Source organism: Pleurodeles waltl, chromosome 8 (genome assembly GCF_031143425.1).
Source record: "Pleurodeles waltl isolate 20211129_DDA chromosome 8, aPleWal1.hap1.20221129, whole genome shotgun sequence".
Classification (NCBI taxonomy): domain Eukaryota; kingdom Metazoa; phylum Chordata; class Amphibia; order Caudata; family Salamandridae; genus Pleurodeles; species Pleurodeles waltl.
In genome coordinates this window covers 841134869-841148009 of record NC_090447.1, presented here as the reverse complement: position 1 = coordinate 841148009, position 13141 = coordinate 841134869, and positions in this window count along the sequence as shown.

Below are 13141 nucleotides of genomic sequence, written 5' to 3'. Positions count from 1 at the left end.
ATGCAATCCATGGAAGTTGCAAATCTCAACTTGAACTGGATCTGTAATTGGGTTTGTCAATTACCGGTTTGCTACTCCCACAACTTGAACTGTTCTACCTGAAAGGGGTAAATTTGGAAGTTCTGCACTTCTCACTGTAGAGCGTGTAGCTCCAGTGTCAACCAAGAATGAAACTCTGTGACCCATAACCTTTCCCTTCACATAGGGACCTCTTTTATCTACCTCTAAGGAAGTTGCAAACACACACAGCTCCTCATCTGAACTGTCACTCGGCCACTCATCATTTATTCTATTCACACTGTGTAACGGGAATTGGTGCACTGTGTTACTACTTTTGTTATGCCTCTGACCTGTGACCTGTTGAGAAAGCTTCATCTGTTGCTGTTACATCTGGGCTTGAGGTATTTGAATTTGCTCTCTAGGTACCATGGGAACCTGCTGCTGCATCAGCTGCAACTGTGACATTTGTGCACGTGGCATGTGCACCTGCTGCATGGGTTGAAAAATGTGCATTTGATTCACATTATTCTGAAAATTTGGATTAGGACTCTCACTCTCTGTCATCTCACATTCTCGAATGAATTGATGTCATTACTCTGCTGAATGACACAAACCTGCACCATCATTGGACCCCCCGTTTTCAATGTCCAACGGCTCTGCAAATGTGACAAGGCAATAACTTCTTCATTCCATGCACATCATTCTGAACCACTGCAGTACTTAAGTCTGGAACACAAGTCATATTTCCTCCACAACCTCTACCTCTCATTTGGGGCTTGAACATCATGTTTCCCTGCTGCTGTTGCGGTAACTGTTGCAGAAAATTCCCTTGCACCGCTGTTTGAGCTGCTTTAATCTACATCACCATTGCCTTCTCTTTCAACTTTTTCTGCTTCAACTCAGTCTCATCACTGCAGTATTTTGCATACTGCAACATCCCATCAATTGGCTTTGCTTACCGGCAAATCAAATGACTTATTCATCTGGCTAATTTCAAGTCTCAATCCTTCACCAAATCTAAACACAAAATGAAGCATGTCTTTTGCCTCAATTGTTACTGTACCACTGTAATGCTTTAATGCCTGCAACAATCTCTCATAATAAGCATGTATCGACTCCTTTGCTTCCTGAGCTGTCCTGTCAATCCTCTGCAATCAATATTCTAGGGCAAAATTCTCGATTTCAGAAACTCAATCACCTTATAGTAATATTTCATTACCTCAGGAGATGATGCATCTGCGTTCTTGTCTCTCCCCAGTTCACTTGTTGGCCAATCTACATTCCTCTTACCCTCGATCCACAGATCAGCTGGAACCACTATCTCTAGTAATGTGTTCAAGTCTTCCCATAGGCACTTCGCAAGTTTCACAAACCTGTCTGTCTGCTGATACCACTCTACTGGCTTCTCTCTCAATTTTTGGATAATCATTTGTAGATGACAGAATATCACTTTTGCTCCATGGGACATGAACAAAATTTCCCCCTGGAATCTCTCTCATTTGTAAAAGTTTCACTGGATCTTTATCCTGCTGCACATTTGCAGTCAGTTCCAAAGAATCCCTTTTTCTCTTCTCTCTTTTCTTTACCCATCTGCCTTCCCATTTGTCTAATGCTCCCCAGGTCTGAGCGTTCTGAAGCAATTCCTTAAGGTGTGCCTTCATTCTGGCCGATCTCATATGTTCAAAATCTTTAGCCTCAAAATCTAATCTGTATCTCCTTTTCAAATGCTTCCTTTTCTCTATTTCTATGCAGTACTTCTCTGCCAAGCCTGCTAGTTTCTGATGCACATTGCTCACCTCTCTGGTGATCTTTGGGCACAAGTATCTCAATTCTGCCTCTGTTAGGATTCTAACCTATTCACCCCCATAGTTCCCTCAATTAGTTCACCCGATTCCATGCTTAGCCTAGTATAATTCAAATATTCCTCTTCCTTAGGAGCACCCTGTGCAGTATTCAGTTTGTCTAACCATTCAGTCAACTGTTGAGCTGCCAAACCTTGCAACAAAATATTACTTGCTTGGACCAGTGGCGCCTGCTGTGCATCAGCATTCAGAGACTGCGGTGTCAATAATTTCAAACTCTAACTAATGTTTGGCCCTGTCATAGTATCTTGAAGTGCTACAAATGGACTATGGTCTAGCAATGATCTTGATTCGTCAAAAGTCTGCCCCAGAGGAGAGACTACTTGAACATTTTCATTATGTCCTCCCCTCATTATGTTCTGGGACATTGCTCGCTGTTCACCTACAGTCGTTTTCTTCGGTGTAAATAGCTGTACCACTGGACCAACATTAATAGGTAGCGACATAGCATCTAGGGCTGTTCTGGCACCTACACTCTGTGGGAGAACAACTCCCATATTTTGAGTCACATCTGACTGTGTCCCTGTTACTGGAGTAAATCTTGGCATTACCTGCGGCTGCACTTGGGGCATATCGGTCTCAGGTAAACCTGTTCCGTAGGCAGCATTGGGTTTGAAGTTGTTTCAATAATGGGCACATCAGGATAAATTCTCTGAACCTGTGGCGGATGCACCTTATTTTGCAGTGGAGGAGTGGTGTGCACATTAAGACCACTTTGCATCGCATTCTGTGTCAGGCTAGCATTAACCTGCATCGGACTCACTGTCCCATTAACCTGTGTCGGGGCTGTTGGATCAGCACTGGTACTCAGACCACTCTCATGTACTGTTTATGGTGGTGGGCGATCTCTCAATAACTGTGTTATAAACTCATCATCGTCCGATTCCTCCTCCACTGTTGAGGACTTTCTAGCCTCCCTACTCTCAGATGGACTTCTGTTTGTCTTCCTAGTAGCTTTCTTTCCTTTCTTCTCATTCTCCTGTGTATTTGCCGGAAACAACTTAATTCTGTGCAATGTCTCCATCCTCCAGATTCTCTGAACACTGTCCCATCTATTCTCTGACAGAGTCTTTTCTGCCTTTCTCATCCTCCTCTCGATTTCTGTTGCTGTTGCTGTCTGGCTACTAGCTCCCAAATCTCTAATGCCTCAAACCTTGCGGGTCTCAGAAGGGGCTTTGATTCATATAGCACCATCCTTAAATGCTCCAGGACCCTCCAATTGAATGTTCCATTTGTAGGAAACACTAAGTTCTGACCTTTTATGTCAATTTTCACCATTGCTTTAGCCAAAGACATGGCGCAACACCCTTCTCTTCCATTACAATGTAAGTTGGTGTACCTTCTGGTGGTGTAGCCTCGCCTACATTTGTTGTAATACACATATCTCCCCTTAGGGCACTTTTTAAAGCTTTGAAAATGTTAATCTTTTCTACCTTTTTGTTATTCAAAATCAAATCAGGAAGTTACTTTTAATCCTAAGATTCCTTTCGCCTACTTTCTCAGACAATTGCCTCTTACGGACGGCTGCCAATCCGTGCGCAACCATTCTCACTAACCAACCTATCTCAGCGTGGCTCCAATGATGTCACACTCACACGTACTGCGGCTGACAAAGTCTTGCGGCTTGTACTCCCAAACTCTGACACACCAACTAATGCAAAAATTGCAAGCACTGATCAAAAACAAAAAACAAATCTGCTAGTTTGCTACAGGAAAGGAAACACAATCGCTTCAGAAAGCTTACGGATTTTTCACTGATGGCTCTTCCCGCACTTACAGCTACTCCTTCTTTCTCGTTCTCCCAGATTCGCAAGCAAAATTCAACCCACAAATTTTTCTCTCAACTGATCAATGGGTCTGTCTTGGTGCACATAGGACTCGCCAAGTCTCAGTCGAAATTGTTCTTCCACTCACTTTACTCACACTCTGACTTGTTGACCACGCCCGATTAACCTACTAAACCAGACAGATTACAACATAAAACCAAGTGTCTCATCCACTTTTCAATGTACTCCGGAGTCTTAGACCACGCAGGGTCCGTACATCAACAACCATGTGGACAATTTTTTAGCACAAAGCGCCATACACATATAAACTTCGACAACTTCCCTACTCTCACACTGCGGAGTATGCACACTCCTTCTATAAATTAATTTGGAGTACGCAAACTCCCTAAAACCCTCACAAATCTCACAATTCACCTGCGATTTGCAGAAGCTGTGCAAGCACAACCTACTTCATTCACACTGTCACTAGAATGCCGAGAACACCCTCAAACAACCATTGGCAGGATCCAGGATTCTGTGAAAGTCATTTCTGGACTTAAGGGAACATTTTCTCTCCAATTAGCATCATTGAAAAATAAATTCCAAATCTCAATAATAATGAACTCTCAAAGGACCAACTCATCAAGCTACTACCATCTCTGGGAATACCTGTTACTGTGTACCATGCGTCTATGATGAGCTCTTAAGGTGACTAACCATCGGCCTCTCTCACCGTCTCTGTTCATCTATTATTCTATACGGGACATCTATGGTAAGCTCTTAATGAGACCAACCATCAGTCTGCTACCATCTCTGTTAGCGCGTCTGACCTTAATAAGTAAACCTACAAGGGGACACAAATGGGTCGATGAACATTTTGACTCGCAATGAAGATGTTCTTACCATAGCTTCAGTACATAACCAATAATCAATAATTAAAACAAATCAGCAATCAATAACAGCAATAATCAATGGAGTCAGTAATTGTCACACACCATGACCCTTCAGTCATGAATAACCACACCTTTTAGTAAAAGTTACAATATTTATTTCCTTATATTAACAATGCTAAGGTCAAGTAGATTAATCTCAATATCAAATGAAATACATACAGAAACAATACTGGCTCTCCAAATCGGTGGAAGAAACATAATCTAATCAAAGCTTGAACTACAACACATTCTAAAGTTATGGTGCAAATCAATAACAAAGTCAACTGCGTAAAAGTAATTACATGTATTAAGTTTAGCAGAGAAATTCATCAAGCATTAATCCCTATTAGCATGAATTCATTAGTGAGGATCCTTAACTAATATGCGAATGACATCAGCTTTCTCCTCCTGAGAAAGTCAGTCTCACACACATTACACACAAAATGTTACATCAGCGAGAACAGCACCTTCTAGCAGTCGGTTCTCATGAGAAAACTTTTGTTATAAGTACATTTAAAAAATACAATAGAAATCATAGTTTAACTTTCTAGGACAGATCATTTTTTAAAACCTTAAGAAATACAGCTTTGACATGAGGCCAGGCAAACTAGGCCATGACATTCGCTAAGTTAGGGTCTACAATTAATAAAACTAAAGCAAAATGCATAACCCTTAATATGACACATTACTACATTAGTCAAACATATATTCAACATTTCATAAAATTAAATCATTGATTAGTACATTTCATTAACATTGGTGGCCATTCATCGTAATCACATTTTCAAATGTGTGCATTATTTTTCTATGTTATTACATTTTCTACATAAACTTATTACTCAGAATATTAACACTCATTAATCATTTTTTTTAATACACCTGAACTAGCACCACAACCATTAAACTACTGCATTTTTCAAAATGTTTTGCAATATGCTAGCTCCAGTATTAGCCTAAACGTAGAATCATTTAGACAGCTCAAGAGGTCATGACTGAATCCATGGCAGAGGTTTTCAGTTGAGCTAATTCCCAAAACTGGGCAAAGACCCTTCCCATTGCAGATCCTATACCTAAGTCTCCTTTTTTAAACCTGGTACCAAATCTTCATGTGCATCCTAGCTGCAAGACTGGGGCCAGTGAAGAGTGTAAATGGTTCTGACCAGTCAGATTTCATCCAAGAATGCCAGTATTGTGATAACATCAAAAAGAAATCACACATATTAGAAAACTCAGAGAAAACTCCAAGAAGATCTTAATGCTCTACCTTAATACTGAAAAAGCATTCAATAGGGTAGTCTGGAAATATATGTCCTAACTGGAAGTTTCCATCCTCGATTTATCAGGGGGGTTCTGGTGAATTATCAGCAACTGAAGGCACAGTCAGAGTGAATGGTATGACCTCCCAGATGGTGGTGATTGAGAGGGGCACATAGCAGTGCTTTCCGTGGCTCCCACTCCTGCCCGCCCTTATAATGAAGTGTTTGCTACAAAGTACAGCTGACATAATGGTAAAGCTCACAGACACACACATCTCCACACCCTGCTTGGAAGAAGACTTGCAACATTACCTAGAAGATTCTAGCATTAACATAAATCTAGCAAAATATGAAGCCATGAGCATCGGATGAGCATCAGCCCCTCCATAAGCAAAAGAGGGACCTACAGATGCTCAACCAATCCTACAGTTTGGGACGCCAAAGCAATCACATATAAACTGTTAGCTGAAATAATGAAAGCCACACACAGGTGGCACAAATATAATATCACTTGGCTGGAAAGAACTACAGCAGTAAAAATGTCAATATAGTCTAAATTCCTCTATATGTTCCATGCGGTCCCACTGCTACTCTCCACTAACCTGCTGAAACAATCCCTGAACACCATAAATATTCCAGTTCATAGGGGCAAACAACCCAAAGGGGCAATAGGTATCTCTGTCTACCAGTAGACAGGGCTGGCCTTTCACTGTCCAATATAAACTGCCATCATCAGACTAAGCACTTGAGGTTCCTGACTGAATGAGAGAAAAGAGAAATGTTGAAGCAGCAGTGCCTTATTGATTACCTGAGTACATTATGGCTGAGTCAGACTGAATGAAACTGGAGTCTCTGTTCCTCCTTTGTCACTACGGAGACATTGACAATTTGAAATAAAGTCAACATTATGTTTGGCTTCACAACCTTCTCTTCACCTTTTACACTTATTGGCAACAAGACGGAATCGACTGACAGGTTAGACAGACATGTTTTGTGGGGTGACCATGAGTGGGATGATTATTGCTGAGGCCTCCATCTAGAAAAGGGGGAATCAAAGATTTGAGGAGCTGAAAAGGGAATTTAACCTCCCATAGACAAGAAGCTTCCAGTATTTCTATGTGCAACTGCTGGGCTCTATACGTAAGGCTTAAACCTTGGACGTTCCAGGAACCCACCTACTTTGAGTGTTGGAAGAAGGACGGGCCCATCCAAAACATGTGATACCATCACTATACAGAATACCACTAATGGTGTCTACTCTTGAAAAACTCTGTGCCAGAGATGTGGGGAAAGGAACATAGGTCAGGCTATCTGAGCAAAGAAATAGTAAAGATTCTTTGGCAAGTCAAGGTGCTCCATTGTAATGTGGCAGACAGGAAATCAAAAACAAACTCCAACTGTATCTGTACACCCCACCTGAGATTCTCACCTCATTCAACAGATCTAAATGTGCAAAGTGTTGGAGCAGTGTGACACTACCAGTTCCTTGACACATAAACTATGACACTGTCCTACTCTTACCAGTTATTGGGGGAAATTATGCCAGCAGTGAGTGCAATGTTCACTATTCACAAAAATGCAGGGATGGTTTTGCTTGGCCTGTCCATCCACAACAACCAGGGTGCAAGTCCGGATACAGCAAATTGATTGCCCTGGCTGTAGCGAATGTCACACAAGATAACCTAGCCCTTTGGGTGAAGGCTTGTATCATACATGTAAGGCACCTGAGATTGATTGGTCCCCTATTAAACAGCTCCAGGCAAATGAGTTTTGTGACTCATAGAATGTCTTAGTGTACTGCGAATAATACCCAGTAAAATCTCTTAGCTCTCTGCAGTTGGTGACCCCTGAGGAAACACACACCTGCTGTGGAATCCCCCAAAGCCAAATGGGGGAACCTGAGTCGAATGGCACTTGACCCAATTCTGTTACCAATGTTCATAAAGGGCCAATGCCAGTCCAAAGTCATGAGGGCACCCAAGACCACAGGGCATAGTCCAAGGCCCAACTTGTATCCTGACATCATCCGGAGAGAACAATGCAGGGGCATCAGTTTGCAAGTGGGCAGGCACCTCAGGGGGATGAGAGGGCGCCTCAGCCAAATACAGGAACTTCCCCACTGGGTCTAGAGGGGGCTCCATGCCCATTATCCTTTGCGGGGAGTGCAAGGTCACAGTCTCTGAGCTGTGGAACATGCCCACTGGTTCTAGAGGGGGCTCCATGCCCATTTCTCAGTGTTGGGGAGTGCATGGTCACAGTCTCTGAGGTGGGGAACATGCCCACTGCTTCTGGAGGGGGCTCCATGCCCATTATCCTTTGCTGGGGAGTGCAAGGCCACAATCTCTCAGGTGGGGAACATGCACACTGCTTCTGAAGGGGGCTCCATGCCCATTATCCTTTGCTGGGGAGTGCAAGGTCACAATCTCTGAGCTGTGATACATGCACACTGGTTTTGAGGGGGCTCCATGCCCATTTCTCTTTGCTGGGGAGTGCAAGGCCACAGTCTCTCAGGCGGGGAACATGCCCACTGCTTCTGGAGGGGGCCCCTTATGCAGCAGTCCCTGGCGGGTGGCCTACATGTCCTCTGCTGGCAGTGATAGCTGCACTGTCTCAACTGGTGGGGAGTGCTGCTCTGTGGCAACAGGTGATGGTGCCTCCTGCCCTGCCTCTGCTGGCAGTGATAGCTGCACTGCCTCAGCTGGTAGGGAGTGCTGCTCTGTGGCAACAGGTGATGGTGCCTCCTGGGCTGCCTCTGCTGGCGGTGAGGGCTCCATGACCACAGGTGGTGGCAGTGGTGGTGGTGGTTTCACCCTCCCAGCCTCTGATGGATTTGAGGGCTTCATTCCCTCCATGGCAGGAGGTGTGGGCACCTTCCCCTTTCTGGCTGTAGTTGTTGTGGGCTCCTTCCCCTTCCTGGCTGTAGGTGTTGTGGGCTCCTACCCCTTCCTAGCTGTAGTTGTTGTGGGCTCCTTCCCCTTCCTGGCTGTAGTTGTTGTGGGCTCCTTTCCTTTCCTGGCTGTAGGTGTTGTGGGCTCCTTCCCCTTTCTGGCTGTTGGAATGGAATCCCTCACAGTCCTGCCTCCACGACTAGGAGGTGCCTACACTGTCCCCATGGACTGTTTGGCTGAGGTGCTGGGCTGGCTGGTTGGCACCCTGGTCCTATGGGAGAGGGGGAGGGAAGAGGTTCAGTTGGGCAAGGAAAAGCTTTTTAGGTATGGTAGGGCGGGAGGAGGGATGGGAGTGAAGGTTGAGGGAGTGGTTGTTGGAGGAGCACGTCTGCTGGACTTGGTGCAGGTGCATGGGCAGTATGCATATGTGAGGGGGATGGCTGTTGGGTGTCTGGGTACTTATGTTTGTGTCCTTTGGGGGGGACAGACACAGTGAGAGAGGACACAGGGGACAAGTGGATGGATGTTGCGAGGTGTCTGCTAGTGAGGTGTGTGTGCTGCTTGGTGTGGTGATGCTCGTGGTGGATGTTGAGGCACTGCATGCCAGTGTGAGTGTGGACATGACTGGAAGGAAGGTGGAGGAGGAGGAGGGGGAGACAGTGGAGGTAGTGGATGTGGTTGTCTGCAACTGTATGGTGCCTGTGGGATGAAGTGTGGTGCTTGTGTCAGCCTGTGCCACTATTAGGTGTTGTCTTGTGTGCATGCTTGTCTGTATGGGTGCCTGGGATGGGTTGGGGTTGAGGAGAATAGGATTGGGAAATGGTATTTGGAGGGGGAAACAGGGACAATTGCTGTCATCAGAGCCAGAGCTTGAATCGATCTCTGTTGGGCCAACAATCCACTGTGAATGCCCTCCAGGAATGCACTGCATTGCTACATCTGGGATGCCAGCCCCTGGATGGCATTCACAATGGTTGATTGCCCTACAGAGATGGATCTCAGGAGGTCAATAGCCTCCTCACTGAGGGCAACATGGCTTACTGGGGCAGGGCCTGAGGTTTCTGGGGCGAAGGAGATGCCCACCCTCCTGGGTGAGTGGGCACGGGAAACTTGCTGAGGGGCTACTGGTGGAAACGCCCTGAAGGCCGACTCCGGAACAATGAAGTCGTGGGCAACGAAAGTGGAACTACGCTTTCCTAAACCACGACTTCGTTTTTTGTGTGCCTTAACCACGCATGTGCTGAACAACGGCACAAACATGGGAGTTGGCTGAGGAGGACGGCGTGACGAGTCAGGTAAGTGGGGCGGGTTGGGGTTTTAGTTTTAGGGGCGGGGTGGGGGGTCGGGTATTTTTTGTTTTAGGGGCGGGGGCGGGGTGGGGGGTTGGGGTTTTAGTTTTAGTGGCGGGTGGGCGGTTGGGGAATTTTTAGTTTTAGGGGTGGGGTGTGTGGTTGGGGTTTTAGTTTTAGGGGTGGGGTGGGGGAGTCGGGTCAGGGAAGAGGGGCAGGGGTGGGGGTGGGGGGTTGGGGTATTTTTAGTTTTAGGGTTGGGGTTGGGGTTTTAGTTTTAGGGGCGGGGGTCTTAGTTTTAGGGGTTGGGTATTTTTTGTTTTAGGGGTGGGGTGGGGGGGTTGGGGTTTTAGTTTTAGTTTTAGGGGTGGGGGGGTCAGGGGGGACGCATGCTGGAACAATGCATACCTATCACTAATGCCTTTACCAGGAATGCCTTTACAACGAAAAATCGTTGTTAAGGCATTCGTAGTAAAGGCATTAGTGGTAACAACAAGGTCGTTGTTCTGACCTCATTGTTTAGGCATGCGTTGTTCCAGCAGGCGTGGTTCCGACATACATTCGCTACTGGGAGGGCGGTGCTGGTACCGGGATGTTGGCTGTACCTGCAGCTGGGGTGTGTAGGAAAGTACCATCTCTCTTGGCATGTTACCCCCAATTTCTACCTGTATGTATGTATGTTTTGCCTGTCTCACTGGGATCCTGCTGGTCAGGACCCCAGTGCTCATAGTTTGTGGCCTTATGTGTGTGTTGTCGGTAGTGCTTAGTTGTGTCACTAAAATTCTGCTAACCAGAACTTCAGTGCTTATGCTCTCTCTGCTTCCAAATTAGTCACTATAGATTAGTGACTTTATTCACCAATTTCAATTGGCACACTGATTCCCCCTTATAAGTCCCTAGTATATGGTACCTAGATACCCAGGGCATTGGGGATCCAGGAGATCCTTATGGGCTGCAGCATTTCTTTTGCCACCCACAAGGAGCTCAGACAACCCCTTTTACAGGACTGCCAGTGCAGCTTGCATGAAATAGTACACACACTATCTCAAAGCTATTTTCTCTGCACTTAAGTAACTTATAAGTCACCTGTTAGAAATGGGGTCTTTGGTTGACAGTCAGGTTACCCCCTGTTCAAGCAAGGACCCTCACTTTATTCATGGTAAAAGAGAATCACCCTCAGCTAACCCCTGCTTACCCCCTTGGTAGCTTGGCAGAGCAGTAGGCTTAACTTCAGAGCGCTAGGTGTAAAGTATTTGTACCAACACACACAGTAACTTAATGAAAAACACTACGAAATGACAGAACACCAGTTTAGAAAAATAGGAAATATTTATCTAAACAAAACAAGACCAAAACGACAACAATCCGACATACACAAGTCAAGTTAAGAATTTTTAAAGATTAAACTCAAAAATAGCACTTAGAAACAAAAATGCTTCAATGAGATGTTAACACGGCATCGTGACGGAGTCGTTCCCAACAAGCCGACACCAGCGGCACCGGACACGGAGTCCTGTAGACCACCAAGTACAGTACCTTTGGTGAAGAGTGAAAACAAGCCGATGCGCGAAGTCGGGGATCACGGCGTCTGTGCGAAACGTTGAATCCGTGCACTTCGAGCGGCGTCGGTCACGATGTGGTGCAGCGACTTCCACGGAGTCGCGGACTTCAGCGGGGCTGCTGCGGCGTCGGGCCTGCAAAGAGCGTCGCGTTCCAGCGAAGGTCACGGCATCAGGTGCAGGCGGCGTTACCGGATTCAGCAGCGGCGTCAGTCCGGAGTCGTCCGAAGTCGATTTTCATGGATTTCCACCAGCTTTCCTTTCAAGGACCCAGGGACTGGATAGGGCACCACTTGTCAGAGCAGGAGTCTCTCCAGAGACTCCAGGTGCTGGCAGAGAGAAGTCATTGCTGTCCCTGAGACTTCAAAGAACAGGAGGCAAGCTCTAACTCAAGCCCTTGGAGATTTCTTCACAAGATGGAAGGCACACAAAGTCCAGTCTTTGCCCTCTTACTCTGGCAGAAGCAGCACTGCAGGAAAGCTCCACAAAGCACAGTCACAGGCAGGGCAGCACTTCTTCCTCAGCTATCAGCTCTTCCCCAGGCAGAGGTTCCTCTTGGTTCCAGAAGTGTTTCTAAAGTCTGTAGATTTGGGTGCCCTTCTTATACCCATTTTAGTCTTTGAAGTCACCTTTCTTCAAAGGGGACTCACACCTACTTGTGAAATCCTGCCTTGCCCAGGCAAGGCCTCAGACACACAGCAGGGGCTTGGAGTCGGCATTGTCAGAGGCAGGCACAGTCCTTTCAGATGAGAGTGACCACTCCATCCCTCCCTCCTAGCAGCGATGGCTAATCAGGAAATGCAGGTTACACCCCAGCCCCCTTTGTGTCACTGTCTGGTGCGAGGTGAAAAACAACCCAACTGTCAAACTGACCCAGACAGGGAATCCACAAACAAGGCAGAGTCACAGAATAGTTTACGCAAGAAAATGCTCACTTTCTAAAATTGGCATTTTCAAACGCACAATCTTAAAATCAACTTTACTAAAAGATTTATTTTTAAATTGTGAGTTCAGGGACCCCAAACTCCACATGTCCATCTACTCTCTAGGGGAATCTACACTTTAATCATATTTAAAGCTAGCCCCCATATTATCCTATGAGAGAGACAGGCCTTGCAACAGTGAAAAACGAAATTGGCAGTATTTCACTGTCAGGACATATAAACCACATTACTATATGTCCTACCTTATCCATACACTGCACCCTGCCCTTGGGGCTACCTAGGGCCTACCTTAGGGGTGCCTTACATGTAAGAAAAAGGGAAGGTTTAGGCCTGGCAAGTGGGTGCACTTGCCAAGTCGAATTTACAGTGTAAAAATACACACACAGACACTGCAGTGGCAGGTCTGAGACATGATTACAGAGCTACTTATGTGGGTGGCACAACCAGTGCTGCAGGCCCACTAGTAGCATTTGATTTACAGGCCCTGGCACCTCTAGTGCACCTTAGTAGGGACTTACTAGTAAATCAAATAGGCCAATCATGGATAAACCAATTACATACAATTTACACGGAGAGCATATGCACGTTAGCACTGGTTAGCAGTGGTAAAGTGCTCAGAGTTGAAAAGCCAACAGCAACAGGTCA